At 47.6% G+C, this 14,247-nt stretch overlaps 1 protein-coding gene across 5 annotated transcripts in view; it reads left to right on the top strand.

Annotated features, from left to right (window-relative positions):
- EHMT1 (euchromatic histone lysine methyltransferase 1) overlaps positions 1 to 14,247 on the top strand; it is a 121,311-nt gene that overhangs the window by 14,895 nt on the left and 92,169 nt on the right. Inside the window, exon 1 of one of the 5 annotated variants that reach the window (XM_021542271.3) lies at positions 4,440 to 4,756. The exons of the other annotated variants lie outside the window; for them this stretch is intronic. The gene's annotated coding sequence lies outside the window, so the exon portion shown is untranslated. Of the gene's footprint in view, positions 1 to 4,439; positions 4,757 to 14,247 lie in introns of those variants that run through there. 5 annotated transcript variants of the gene reach the window in all.

Genomic DNA, 14,247 nt, shown 5'->3' with positions numbered 1-14,247 from the left:
GGACACACAAGCAGGGATTTTCTCTGCCTAATGTCCCTAATTGCTGCAAAGTCAGCTGTGAGTGGCAGCCTCATGCTGGGCATGAAAGGATGGATCATGGAGAGAAGCAGGGCTCTGGTCAATCATGGGGCTCCTGATAAGAAGAAGACATGGGGCTGAGCTGCTGGAATTTCTACTGGGATGATCTACTTGCTAAAGTGTCATTCTGCCCAGCAGAGGATGGGAGATGGCAGTTCCCTGCTCTAAGGGAGGTCTCTTGGTCCTATTTTACATTGTTACTGTCTCCTTGATCACATTCTCGGTGGGGCTGTGGAGTCCTTTTGTTCTCTGCTCTACTTTCCAGCATTTTTGTTGCTCTAGCAACACTTCCAGCCCCAAAGCAGCAGGATCCTGGTGCTAACACAATGCTGCATTTGAAAGAAGGAAGCAGAGCACAACAGGTGATCTCCAGCTTTTGTATGGAATGGCTGTGCCTTCAGATGGGAGGATGAATGGCAGGTTCTGATATCTTATTGTCTTGCAACTGGCATTGCTTTTGTCATAAAAGGTGAGAAATAGTTTTGTGTTCCTGCCACAGCTGTAGTTTGTAAACTTGCTGTATTCTTTTCCTGGTGTGGGATAGGTCAGCACTGGTTTAAGTGGGGCTGTGGGAGCCAGGCCCATGGCAGGCAGCTCCTCTCTGGGCAAATAAATAATGTTTTCCATGCCCAGCAGCTCCAGCAGCTTTGCAGGCTCCTCCCCAGAGATGGGCTGCCACTGGACTGTCCTTACAGTGTGGATCCACTGACCTGCTGGCCATCTGCACATCTGGAGGGGGAAGGAAAAGGGTCCAGATTTTATATCAGAAAACTGCAGGTATTGTGTGAAAATCTTTCTGGTAGGTCTCCTGCAAAACTCAGGAGCCACTGGTGCTCTGCAGTGCGGTTTGTGGGATCCTGTCAGCTGCTCTGGCATTTTGTAGCTTCTCTATATATGGTGAGAGTGATACAGGAAGATGCATTTAACACCTTTTTTTTTCCTCCTGAGTGCTCTCCCATGCTTTGCCACTGTGCTGCAGACAAGGCTGGCAGTGTAAAAGCCACCTGTGGGTAAGAAGAGAAGAAATATTTTTTAAATTTTGGGCACAACTTCCCACAGCTTCCTGCTGGCCCAGCCACTGCTGCAAGGACCTGAGTGCACTGTGTGTAGATGGAAGTAAAAACCTCAGTAGGCTCCTCAAGAAATCTGTCCCAACTGCCAAGTATAGTTGAAATAATCCATTATCTGCTGCCTTTCAACCTTCCCTCCCAGGCCACTGGAAGGGTTGAAGAAAAGTGTTGAAGACTGAGGGTATTTAGAATGTATCCTCAGATACCTGAATTTTGTGGTGAGTGGAGTGTGAAGTACCAGCTATGGGATTGATCTTGTTTCCAGTGGGTCACCCCTTTTTATTTAGATATTAGGGTCAAAATCTTGGTTTTTCAAGTTGGTAGGACTGCAGATAGTCTGCAAGATTTGATCATCATTATACAAACACTTCCCTTCCTGAGACCAATGGTAGGGTATTCCCAAGTCATTCCTTTTCCTCTCTTGGGTACTTTGCACTTTTTGGGCCCCTTGCAGCCAGCCTAGACTGTGGTGTGGTGGTGGAGCTGCCCCAAACCTGATAAATCTGGGACATTTCTCTATCACTAAAAGCTTCACAGGCTCCAAGGGGCTTGGATTTACAGTGCTTGGGCAGCTTTTGGGTGTCTTGGTTACATCCTCCTGTGCTTCTGGTGAACTCCTGATGTGGAGGACAGGGCATCCTGCAGGCCACCACCCTCCTCCAGCAGCACAAACAGGATTATTGAAGTGTTGCTGTTCTTTTGGTACTTTTGGGCTGTTTCCATGACTTGTGCAAGAATCCATGGACAAACAGGGAAGTTTCTAGAGTCTTCAGACCTAGATAGAAGGTTGTGTTTGCCCTTGCAGTGATAGATAGATAAGTAGATAGATAGATAGATAGAGATAGATAGATAGATAGATAGATGGATGGATGATAGATAGATAGATAATGCCATTGCACTGGGCTGGCATTCCAGCTTCATGCCCAGTCTTCTGCAAATTAAATGGGCAATTTTTATCTCTTTTCATATAAATGATCCTTTAAAGGGGGTCTGCACTGAGAGCATAAAATGTCTCCCTGAGTTTTCAGGTGGTTTTCTTTGTTGCACTTTTGGCACTGCTGGGTTTAAAGAGTTGCTTCTGGGTCACACTGAAATGCTCAAGAGGAGCCTATGGCTCCTGTGCTTGTGTCATGTTTAGGCCATGAAAAAGCAAGGAAGTGCATTTCCTGGGATGAAATGATTAATTGTACACCCAGGGTAGAGAGGTCACAGCAGGGGGGTAAGAGAGGTGCCATTAATTTGCTGTCTTGGAGGTGTTGAACACGTTTTTATTGGGGTTTGAGGCTCCCAGTGAGCAGCAAGGTGTGTCCCAGGGACTGGGGAGTGTTTTGGGAAGGCTGCTTTTCCCCTACAAGTCATTGTTCGAAGGAGAAGGGGTTTGCTTCCTCCTCTCCCTCTCATCATCTTCGTCCAGCTGCCAGTCATGTTACTCCTGAGAGATGAGGAGTGTCAGGGGTGGATTTCAGCATATCATCTTCTATCTCCCCGTGCTGTAAATTAGTGATAGCCACCACACTCTTCTGCAGGAAACCCCCTGACCTGGCTGCTCTTCCAGCAAGTTTGAAGGCTGGGTGGGTTTTTAAATGATGATATTTTAAAATTTGAGAACAGCTTTGATTTATTGACCTGCTGCCTCCACAAATCGAGCTGTCTGGGCTGGCATCTGCAGATAAGAGGCTGTCGAGTAATTGCTTATTATTGACTGATTGCCAGCTTGGGCTGTTTGCTTGCAGAAGAATCAATAGTAGTCAATCTTCAAAGTCTAAACTCTCAGGGAGTATGACTGGTTTCCAAATGAGGAATGACAGGTCAGGATAACTCCATAGCTGCTATCCCACCTTCACATGTGGGTGTAATCCTGCCGTGGAGGAGGAAGCGCAGGACGTGATCTTCCTCCGTCGAGGCTTTTTTACATCTGCCTTCTCCAAAGTCTGGGGTTTTCTTTGCTGGGGTTTTCAGGGTCACATCCCACCTGGCTCCAGACCTTCCCTGGAGGAGCTGGGGCAGGCTCAGCAGCACCTGAGATGTGTGGGAGGCGAGGGGAGGATGAAGCGCAGCCATCAGTCATTAAGTCCCTGAAGGATGGAGCAGGGAGGGGTGGCTGAGCAGCCTGTGCTCTGACACATCCAAACCAACCAGTTTGGATGCTTTATAAATAAAACAAAGCCTCTATTTTAATGCATGGTAACAGAGATTCCCTTTCTGGGGGTGATTCTATTTAGGTGGCAACAGAGCAAAATATCCAGTGTCACCATAGGTTTTATCATTTCTTGCGAGGACGGTCGCTATGGTGAGCGTGCATTGACAAATGCAGCCGTAGTCCTTCTTTAACACTCTCCTGGCATCCTGCCTTTTTTTGGACTCACTTGTAGGGCTTAACACATTAAAGGGGCTTCATGGCATCAAAGACAGTCAAGACTTTTTGCAAAATAAATACATGTTTAGGTGGTTGTAATGGCTAGGGTGAAGCCTGGCACTGGATCTAGGAAGTGATCTCACACCTTGGGCTGCATCCCCCTCTGGGTTTTTTCTCCTTGAGCTCAGAGGTTGTGATTCTCCCTGGACTCAGAGGTTGCAGTCTGGTTTCTGCATGTCCTAGACTCAAGCTGGGTTTAAAACTTGAAATAAGAGCCTTTGGGGGGAGGGGGAGGCTTGGATCTCTTTCAGCTACAAAGAGCAATTAAGCAACAGGACATAAAATAGATAAATGGGAAGGGGAAGGGCAGAACCCTGGAATATGAGAAGATGAAAATGGAAGAATCTATTTCTGCAGTGTATTTGTCCTTAATGTTGGAGCTTTATTTTCACCAGGAGGGCTTTGAATTTAGGGTCATCATTTGAGATGAGGGAGAAATATCTCAAATAGAGCAGTTTAATCTACAGTGGTCTAGGAGAGAATGGACAAGATTACTTGAACAGCCTTGTTTAGATACTGGATTTGTTGTCTACCAGCAAATCCTCATTTGCATGGGTCCTTAATCTGTGGAGTTAAGTGTCTCAGGATCTGTTACTGTGATGCAGAGTTGAGAACTAGATTTTTAAAGCTATTCCTTTTTATTTGAATGTTTCCCCTCCCCCTCCCTGCACCCCAAATTATCTTCCTGATTTTTTCTGAAAAGCAAAGATGAGCCAACAAGTGATGCAAAAGGAAAAATGTGCCAGCGAGAAGAAGCTATTTTTGACTCCAGATTCAGTGGATGAACTGTCCACCAGGCTGTAGAGAAAAGCCAAGGTCAGACATTTCAAACGAGTGTCGCAGGGAAACCACCGCCCCCCTCCTTCCTGAAAGGGGCCATGGACGTGAAATCTTCCAAGCTCCTTGGAGCTGGAGGCTTGGGCAGAAATCCTTTGTGGAGCCCTGGGAAGGGCTTTAGCCCTTGGTTTGGGGGCTGCTGGCTCTGCCTGGAGCCCTGAAATGGCATTTCCTCATGTGTGCAGCAGCCCTCACTCATGAAATGGATGCAAGTGCTGAAAAAGCTCCCGCGTGAGCATGCTCACTGGAAGATTAATCCTTTAGAGGGAGTTGGAGAGTTAAGCTACTGTAATTTCTCTGCAGTTGGCTGCAGTAAACAACTGCTCTAAAGACACGAGGAAAAAAATTGACGGAGGTATATGGCATTAATGTACATATCTTTTTGTGTTTCTCCTTTCAGGTTGAGGGATTGAGAAAGATTTTTTCTCTATGAGCCGGGGAAGAGGGAGCTGTGTAATGATTTTATGGGTGACCTTCATGTTGTGGTTTCTTTTTTTCCTCCAGGCCAAAGTAATCCTATTTCCGTGCAAGGCCATACTGAGGCTCGGGCTGGCTTTCTAGAGCTGGGGTAGAGCACCAGGGTGGCTTCGTGTTGAGCTAAATGATTAGAGGAGATGAGGCCTTGCTGCTCGTTGAGCTGTGTTGGCAGAAGGGAGCTGAAACACCTCGTCCTCTTTAGTTGTGAGCAGAACCCAGTGGGACTCGATCTATCTGTTGGGAAGAAAATGTGTAACAGGATTAGCTTTGCCTACAGAAGACTAGTCTTTTGCTTTTGATTATTACTATTATTTTGCTCCCCCTCCTCCCCATGCCTGAGGAGCTGCAATCCCGTGTCAGATGGGGGAAGGAAAACAATCCTTGAGCTATTTTGGCTTTGCTTTGAAGGCTGATGACTCCCGTCGTGTTGAGGAGGGATGCCTTGGCAGCCAGGTAAGTGTTGCAGGCACAGGGATTGTGTCAAGGTGAAACTGAGCCCCTTCCTGCCCAATCCCTGCTTTGTGGGGGCATCCCAGAGGAAGGGAAACCTCGGATGGTTCCTAATAGCGAAGAGTGTTTTCTCTACTCACCTCCAGAAGCGTGGGTGAAGGAGGATGTGATTTACCATCCCTGGAGCTTTTATCAGCTTCCTCTGAACGCAGCACAAGCCATGGAGGGCCAACCTGGGGCTCCCAGGACATCAAGCAGAAATGCCTGGGTGGCTTGATTTTTGTCAGGCTGCTGGAGCTGCTCGAGTCAGTGCTCCCTGCCCATGGCTCGTGTCTTCACCTCTTACAAACGTCGCTGTAATCCTTGGGGATGGTGGGAAATGGAGGTGATCTGCCAGCAAAACTTGCCTGCCGTGGGGGCGGGGGTGGGGCAGGGCATTGTTCTGTTCTGTACCTGACTGGAATGAGTGGGAGCTGGAGGGGCTGGAGGTCACCCCTGGGCATCCCCCAGGACTGAGCGAGGGCACACCCTTCCTCCTTGAGGAGGGGATAACCAGAGGTGCAACTGCAAATCCCGGGGTTGCCTGGCTCTGGGAGCACTCCTGGTGTGAAATTTATGTCCAACGGCTTTTACTGGAAAATGGCTTCATGTTTCCTTGGAGTGGTGTGAAGAAGGGAATAATAATTCAATAATTTAGCAAATGTCAGTGGCTCCCACTAGGTTCGTCCTGAGGTTGCTGTCAGCTTCCATGTGATACCCAGGTGGATTCTAACACTGCTGGATGAGTTCAGAAGGGCAATTCTATTACAGACTTGTCTGAGCTCGAGATGCTGTGGATTTGAAGAAAATTTTGCCACCCCAACGTTGAGGTTTTTTTGCTTAGTCCCTCCTTTTCCCCTCCTTTCCAGAAGCTCTGGCTAGCACAGACTGTCTGTTCTGTGGATGGTTTTAGGGAACATTAGTGGCTGTGTGCGTAGGGGGAATAAATAGCTACCAAATGCAAATAGATTGTTTCTTGCTGTTTCAAAATCATTGTAATTTCTATTGATGATGGGTTAATTATAACTTCATTTTGATGGGCGTGAGGGAAATTATAGAGATATAGCAATATAAATCTATATAGGGAAGGATGTTGTCAGAATATTGTTTTGGAGATGATTGTGAGAACAAAGACTCGTGTCGAGGAGGACCATGGTTGTGTCAGGATTCGGTGGTGCTGCTTACTTCTCAGTGGTGGATGCGTGTTTTCTCTTTCACATTTTTAACTGATACCAGTGATGTATCTGTCATCATGACAAGGGGTTTTAGTTCAGAGAAAAAGGATCAAATTCTATTTAAAAGCACGTTTGGTGGAAGAACTGGGAAATAGGTTTTTGGAGAAGCAAAGTTGAAAGCAAGAAAGTTAAAGGAAACTAAAAATCTGTGATCAGGGTATAACAAAAATGCATCCTCAGGCTGAGGTGTGTAGGGGCTGCTTTACCAGCACAGAGCCCAAGGTCCTTGGTCGGAATGAGGTGCTGGGCCCTGGCTGTCCCCCAGTGCAGGTCATTGCTGTCCTTCCCTTTTCCCACAGGGTGACTTTAGGGAGCCTGGATCCATCATCTCATTCTTTATTTCACCCTCACTGGGAAGAATAATGAAGTTCATCCCTGACTTTTCCTCCTGTTTCCAGTCCCATAATGAGGCAAAGGCTCAGCAAAGGGACACAGGTCACACTTTCCTTAGTGCCATGGGTTTTGGCTCAAAGCCAGAGGATAAAGCCCTCCCCCTCTTCTTGTTTTAGGGTAAAATGGGGGAAATGAGCCATTTTCAGTGGCTGAGGAGAGTCCCCAGCACAGGGCACCATTCTTCAGCCTTACCAAGCCTTTGGTGGCCTGGGGACTTGATGCTTCTGGATCAGAGTAGCTTTGGGACACCCTCATCCCACAGCTGCTTCTCTCCTCTCTTCCAGGGAGTCCTGGAACTGATAAGTCTGGAAGGAAAAAAGTAGCTGCAACCAAATCTGATTCAGTTTGTGGGTTTGTTCTTGGGCTGTGCCAGAGGAGTTCTGCAGGTCCCTGCTGGAGGTTCCCATGGAGGGGGCACCTCTCTCTCCTTGCAAACCCTGAGAACTCTGGTGTGGCTGAGCTGAGGGAGATCCTTCATCCCATGAACTGTGGGCAGGGATTCCTGGATGCTTTCTTTGAGATGGGTGACTTGGACTTTATAGGAGGATTCATTGCTTGAATTTGTACATTCCTGTCTTTAGATTTGTATGAAAAATTTTGCCTGTGTGGCAAGTTTTGTCTCTTTCTCCACCAGCAGAGCTTTGTTCAGTGGAGGAACTGAAACCTGAATTTGGGACTTGCTCACTTTTTTTGGTATCATATCAGACCAGGACTGTATTCAAACCAGAAAGAACAAGAGGGAACTGAATCCTACAGGTGTATCTAAAGAACTCTCATGCAACCTTAGCAGTCCCAGGGAGGAGAAGGTAACTCTGCTGAATAAACACAGCATGCAGGTTCCAGTCTTTAATAATCTAATGGTGAACCTCTTCAAAGCCTGATGGCTTTGCTTCTCTCTCTCTTCTAACTGCTTCAGCCAACCTGGACTCAACTGGCAATGCCTTTAAGAGCAGATATTATGGCAGGAATTGCAATTATTGTAGTTCTTTGCTGTGGTGAATCCTCTCTGTGGTGACGCTGTGTGGGAGCGTTTGCTGTCACGTGCAGCATTTCTCCACCTTCAGAGGAGTTTTATCTCCTGCTCTCCTGCCTTCCTGGCCATTTTGAAATCCAATATATGGCTGAATTTTGGCTTCCTTAGCACCCTGGGCTCAGTCCTTGCTGCTGCATCCTTGTTTTGTGTCCTTTGGCAGTGCTGTCCCCTGCCCAAAGGCTCCTGAGTGAAGCAGGGAAGGGTCTTGGGGCATCCTGTGCTCCTTGGAGTTGATGGAGCCCTGCATGGAGAGAGGACCTGAGGAAGTCTGAAAGCACCAGCTGGCAAAGGGGACTCCTTACCCCCCTTTCCCCTGAGGATTAGTGAGTGAAGTTACAGACACAGGGCAAAGAGCTGTGATTTTTAACCCAGATGTGAAATTATAGACTAACTCCATTCCCATGGTGGATGGGGTTTAATGCATCGACCACCACAAAGAACATCCAGGATTCTGAGGGTGAGAGAAGCAGTGCAAGGGGTACCTCATGCTGGGAAAAACATGGCTGTGGCAAGGGGAAGATGGAAGAAAAATCCTGTTTTAAGGACCTGCAGGAGAGAAGTGGAGTTAAACAGCTGGGAGAGAGCAGAAAGGCAGGAGACAGGGCTGTAGGGATGGATGGATGGATGGATGGGGTTTGAAGGTGATGGTGAAGTGATTTGGTGGCTCCTAAAAAATCAAGAAGGCAAAAACAGAGAGAGAAAATGGACTGCAGGTGATTCTTCAGGCACTGTCTAGTCCATGACCTACTTGCTGCCACGGTGCTCTGCAGCTGGAGGAGAAACAGGGGAAATGGCTGTTCCCTGTGGGGAGCACAGGCTGCTGGGATGTGCAGGAGCTCTTCCTTCAGCTGCTGGGATGTGCCTGTGCCAGGGCACCCCAAGTTTGTTACTGAGGAAGGACAGGGAGAGTTTGAGCCATTCCTGCTGGAGGAGACAGTGCTGGATCCTGGAAGCAGGCTCAGATTTGTGAGCTGCCATAAACACACGGGCTCCTGGATGGAGGAGATCCTTCCCTTAGGGATGTGGAGCACTGGAGAACTGTCCTGTGTGGGGACATAGCTCACCCACACCCCCTGGACTGTGGGGGTTATCCATCCCCCACCTCCTCATAATCAATTGCAAACTGAAAGTCTGCCTTCTCCTGCTTCTGCTCCTTCAGGAGCCCCCACTAACCTGATCATTCTTAATCTTGTGTTATTTTCCAGATCATCAATTTGATTTTTCAGTACTTCCACAGTCCATAGTGTTCCTGGGAATCTGTGCCTCCATCTATTATCTCTATTTCTTTTTGAGGCTATAGCAACCTTGAACCACAGTTTCCATCCTATTTTTATAACTCATTCTGCTCATTAGAGGAGTCCTGCAGAAAGAACTCTACAGTTCTTACCAAGATACCCCAAATTTTTCTCAGTAAATACTTTCTTCTCTTGCTAATATGAACTTGAAGGCTCTCCTCTTCCATTTGTTCCCTTCTCCCTCTGGGGCTTGGGAGTGAAATACCTTTAACTAAATTAATGTATGTAGGTGTACATGTATGTCACAGGGTGTCAGATCCCCCTTTAGCCACATTAATTGTGATGCTGCCAAAGGCTGGTGTCCAGAAGTGGCTGCTTCAGTTTTACCTCTGGTCCAATTGAGATTGGGAAGTGGCCTCTGTATCTTTTTGGAGGGCTTTCTGATTGTTATAATAAATAAATATATAAAGTGGCTCTAAGAGTGAAATGCCAGCCTTCCTCCTGCTGAAGGCATAGAGGCAGTGATTTGTGAGTCAGCAGTCCAAGGTTAACTCCAAAACTTCTGCACTTCCCTTGCATCTGCCATCCCAGGAAATAATTTCTCTGGAAAGGAAAATCAAAGAAATCTGTCCTCTGTTTTTCAGAAGTTGTGAATTGTGCTCTTGTTTAAGCTGATTATTTTATTTATTCCAATAATCCTCTCTTCCAGAATAAAGGAAAATTAATTGTCTTCCTATTTCCATAATGGTTTGCCCTTCAGACAGTTGCCAGGCAAAGTGCTTAAAACTGAAATGAAAAGGTGGTGAATGCTTAAGATCACTGAGCTACTGTAGGAACATGTTTGTATTTAATAGGGTGGTATCACACAGTCCCAGAGTGTTATTTGCTCTGGGTTCTGTAGGATTAGGAGGGTGGTTTTTTTTTTTTTTTTTTTTTTTTTTTTTTTTTTTTTTTTTTGCTTCTGCATATGAAAACAGGGTCAAGCCTGCTGTGGTAGATAGTGCAAGTCTTAGGTAGGATTTTGCTGGGGAGATGGACTGCCTGTAGCTGAGACCCTAAAATTATCCAGCATTAATGGGGAGAGCTGTCATTGGGCTTGGTTGTGTGCATCTGCAGGGACAATGCCTGGAGATGGGTAAGGACTTCCTTCCTTTCAGGTGTGGTGGGACAAGATTTTCCCTGCTGGAGCTTTTCACTGACACCTACCTGGATCTTGGTTATTTTTAATTCTGTCTGGCTTAAAGAAAAGTTACCTGATTAATGTGGGAAAATGCTGGAATGTTTCCTTAAAAGGCTCCAAAGTGATGCAATATTCAGTGATGAATCTCAGAGCTAAATGAGTGCCTTGGTGGGTGCGTTGGGTGGGGAAGGGAGTTCTGTGTTTTATCACCCAACACATTTATTTTTCATCCAGGGCTGCTCTGGGGAAGGTGGTGTAGGAGCACTGACAGAGCTCCAGCTCCAGCTCAGCATCAGGGCAGTGCTGGATCTTCTCTTTGCTGTCCTGTTTTATCCCAGCAAGCTTTGGGAAATAGGTAAAAACCTGAAGCTAAGGATGGCTGTGCTTCCAGTGGGGTTTATCTGAGGGTGGGTGAGGAGAAACCCCAATGTGCTGACCCCAGAGCCTTGTGCAGTGACCAGGGCCTGTTGCCCAGTCATTCATGACCCCACAAGCACGTCCAGATGGGGCTCCCAGGCCTGGGGACAGTGGAGGTGGAGCTCATCTCTGTATCCAGGGAGGAGCTGCTGGCACCACCACACCTGGATGTGGCCCTGGCTCGTTGCTCCTCTGGCAGTGTGGCTGCAGGCACAAGGCAGCTCCAGAGTTGTGTGTCCACAGGAGAAACCACATGGGAATGAGTTCCTCCTGTGTCTCCTGGGTCTCCCTCTCCCCTTATGTGGAATTGCTCTGAAGGAGCAGAGTGTAATCCATCACAGAAGAGAGAAGGGCAGGAGTTAATTCATTTTCATGATCTCTCTGTAGCACTTAGTCCAGCTAATAGTGAATTGTCATGCTTGGTCATGCCTAATCTCATAAGGGACCCACTGGGGGAAGGCTGGGCAGGAAGGACCCGTGGCCCCTGGGTGTTGGCATTAGCTGAGGAGCACATGAGATCATCTGCTGCATTTCCAGCCAGTTTTGAGCTGCCATCCCAAGCAGGAGAACAGCAGGACATCTCAACGCCACTCAGCTCCAGGAGACCACTGTGGCTCATCACCTGAGTGTCCCTGAGCACAGGGCAGGGAGGGAGCCTCTCCTGCTTCGGGGGACCCTAGGGAATATAAAACCAGGTGTGTGAACAACCTCCCCAGGTCTCACCTGCTCTGCCCTGCATGCAGCAATCTTTTTTTTTCCTTTAAGCTTCATAAACCTGGCAAGGGAATTCATTAACACGAGTCCCCACAGACTTTGATTTTGCCAAACATTGATTTCAAATCACTCTCCCTCCATCTAATAGGTGAGATCTCTCTCCTCTCCCTTTTCAGAAGTCTTGGGAAGGTGTAGGAGTGGGCTGCAGCAGAAACCTGCCTAGATTTGTTCATTCTGTAGCTGACAGGGATTGCTTTTTCTTGTTGTTGGTGCGTTTGGCTCGTGCACGGCATGGACGACGTTATCCCAGACAGAGAACACCCGTGTGGCCAGCTCCTGTCTGTCAAAAGCTGCTGTTTATTTCAGTATTTTAGGCTCAGTCTCTTCAATCCCAGATGGAGCTGTATTTCCAGCTAGTACCCACCCATACAGTTCATCGCGGGAGGTGAAAATGCTCCAATTGACAGCAGTCAGGGCCCCGCTCCGTGGGCAGCGCAGCTCCCTGCGCATGACGTGGGGAGAGGAGCCTGGAGGGATCAGTCACGCACTCCTGGAAAACAGCTCCATGCTCCTTGCTGTGGCTGCCAGAAGGGCTTTTGAAATGGCAAAGGTTGTGAAATCATGGCAGGAAACACCAGAGGCCAGAGCTGAGCCAGAGGAGGAGCTGCCCTTCCTACAGCAAGGCCAGGATTGGAAAAGTGAACGCACATGGCTTTGTTCTTGCAAGAGCCTTCCTTGTGCTGCAGCCATGCCATGTGCCAGGCCTGTAGGTCTCTTTCAAATGGCAGGAGCCTCACAGATGCAACCTTTGCTCCTGCTCTTGGATGGCTCTGTGCAGCAGGAGCTGTGTTTGGGACCTGGGGGCTGTTACTGCTCCCGGGAGACAAAGCAGCTTTTGAAAATTATTAACTATTTTCTAGTCCCACCACGGTACTGATAATCTTGTCCTTTTGTCTCCTGCTCCTCCCTGAGTGGGTTTTTGCCTTTTCTGGATCTCATCCTCATCCCTTCTTGCAAAAATAAAACCTGGACTGGTGCTGAATGAGGTCTGATGTGCTGCACTGTCTGTGGCTGTGCAGGGAGGGGAGGAGCTGGTTAATGTTAAACACTTTGTTTTGGCCAAGGGCACCCAGGCTGCCTTTCTGTGTGTCCTGTCTAGCTGAAGGAAAAGAAGCTGATCATATTTGGGCATTGGAAGGGGCTGCTCAGGGCAGTGGTGGAGTCACCATCCCTGTAAGTGTTTAAAAACCGTGTGGATGTGGCACTTGGGGACACGGTTTAGTGTGAACTTGGGGTGGTTGGGCTTGATGAACTTGGAGGTGTTTCTCAGCCTTAATGATTCTGTGATTTTCTCCTGGTCCTGTGGTTAAGATTGATTATTGCACAGCATTTCCATCATCCTGTCCCCTCCCAGCACATCAGGGCAGTGTCACATCTGTGCAGGAGGTGGATTGAAGGGGCTGATAGATCCCCATCATTAACCAGGAGCCTCTAAATGAATGTTCAGCACTGGCGGGATCACTGTGGGTTCTGCTTTCCATCCTCTGCAACTCATGGACAAGGAACATCACAGAATCCCTGACTAGTTTGGGTTGGAAGGGGCATTAAAGCCCATCCAGTGCCACCCCTGCCATGGCAGGGACACCTCCCACTGTCCCAGGCTGCTCCCAGCCCTGTCCAGCCTGGCCTTGGGCACTGCCAGGGATCCAGGGGCAGCCACAGCTGCTCTGGGCACCTGTGCCAGGGCCTGCCCACCCTGCCAGGGAACAATTCCTAATTCTCAATATCCCATCCATCCCTGCTCTTTTCAGTCTGAGGCGATTCCCTCTCATCCTGTTACTCAATAATAAAAATGCTGAGGAGCTGAGGGTGCTCCTTGCTCATGCAGCTCCCTCAGGAAACCCCCTCCAATCCTGCCTTTGGGTGGGAATATCTTCTTCCCACTGTCCATGGCCTGCTCTGACTGTTTTTTTTTTGGGGCACCTTTTTGGTATCCCAGGGTGGCAGCTCCATTCTGACCCTGTGGGGAACTCCAGGAGAAGAGGAATTCACAATATAGGCTGCATCTGTATTAAAAGATACAGTTTTTTTCTCCAAGTTTTGTAAGATCTTCACTGTTGTTTGCTTGGAATGCTGTATTGTGTCTCTTCATAGTTGTGGTTTCCTTTATCTCCTTGCACCTGTAATGTCACAGGGCTGAGGATGAGCTTTAAATATAAAATTTGAGCCATCTGGTAGGTCTGGGACTGGGGGTGGGGAGGAAGGGGAGGAGTTACTTCCAAAAATCTGGTTAAAAATCAAACTGCTGGATTTTGAGTGACAGTTCAGTCATAGCTACCTCTCTCTGTTTCCTTTTCCTTGAGATTTGGAAACACACAGGGCCTGGATGCTGCAGTAGGAGATGGACCCTAAATTTGTGGTGTTTGCTCTTGAGCTTTTCTTTAGAAAGAGATAATACATATTTATATATACATTTAATATATATTTATATATACATTTTATACATCAAATTGATGGAACAAACTCCTCTTACCAAGTCACTGCTGCATTTTGAAGCAGGTGGAAGAGTTGCCATGGCTGCAATGATGGTTATTGAGCTTTTTTGAGGTTTCCACGGCTCAAAAAGAGGGGAAAAAAAAAAAAAAAAGATGATTTAGGTTTAGGGAAACACCA

This window comes from Lonchura striata, chromosome 22 (genome assembly GCF_046129695.1).
Source record: "Lonchura striata isolate bLonStr1 chromosome 22, bLonStr1.mat, whole genome shotgun sequence".
Taxonomy (NCBI): Eukaryota; Metazoa; Chordata; class Aves; order Passeriformes; family Estrildidae; genus Lonchura; species Lonchura striata.
Note: the sequence above shows the minus strand (reverse complement) of the source record. Positions and strands in the feature narration are given on the sequence as shown.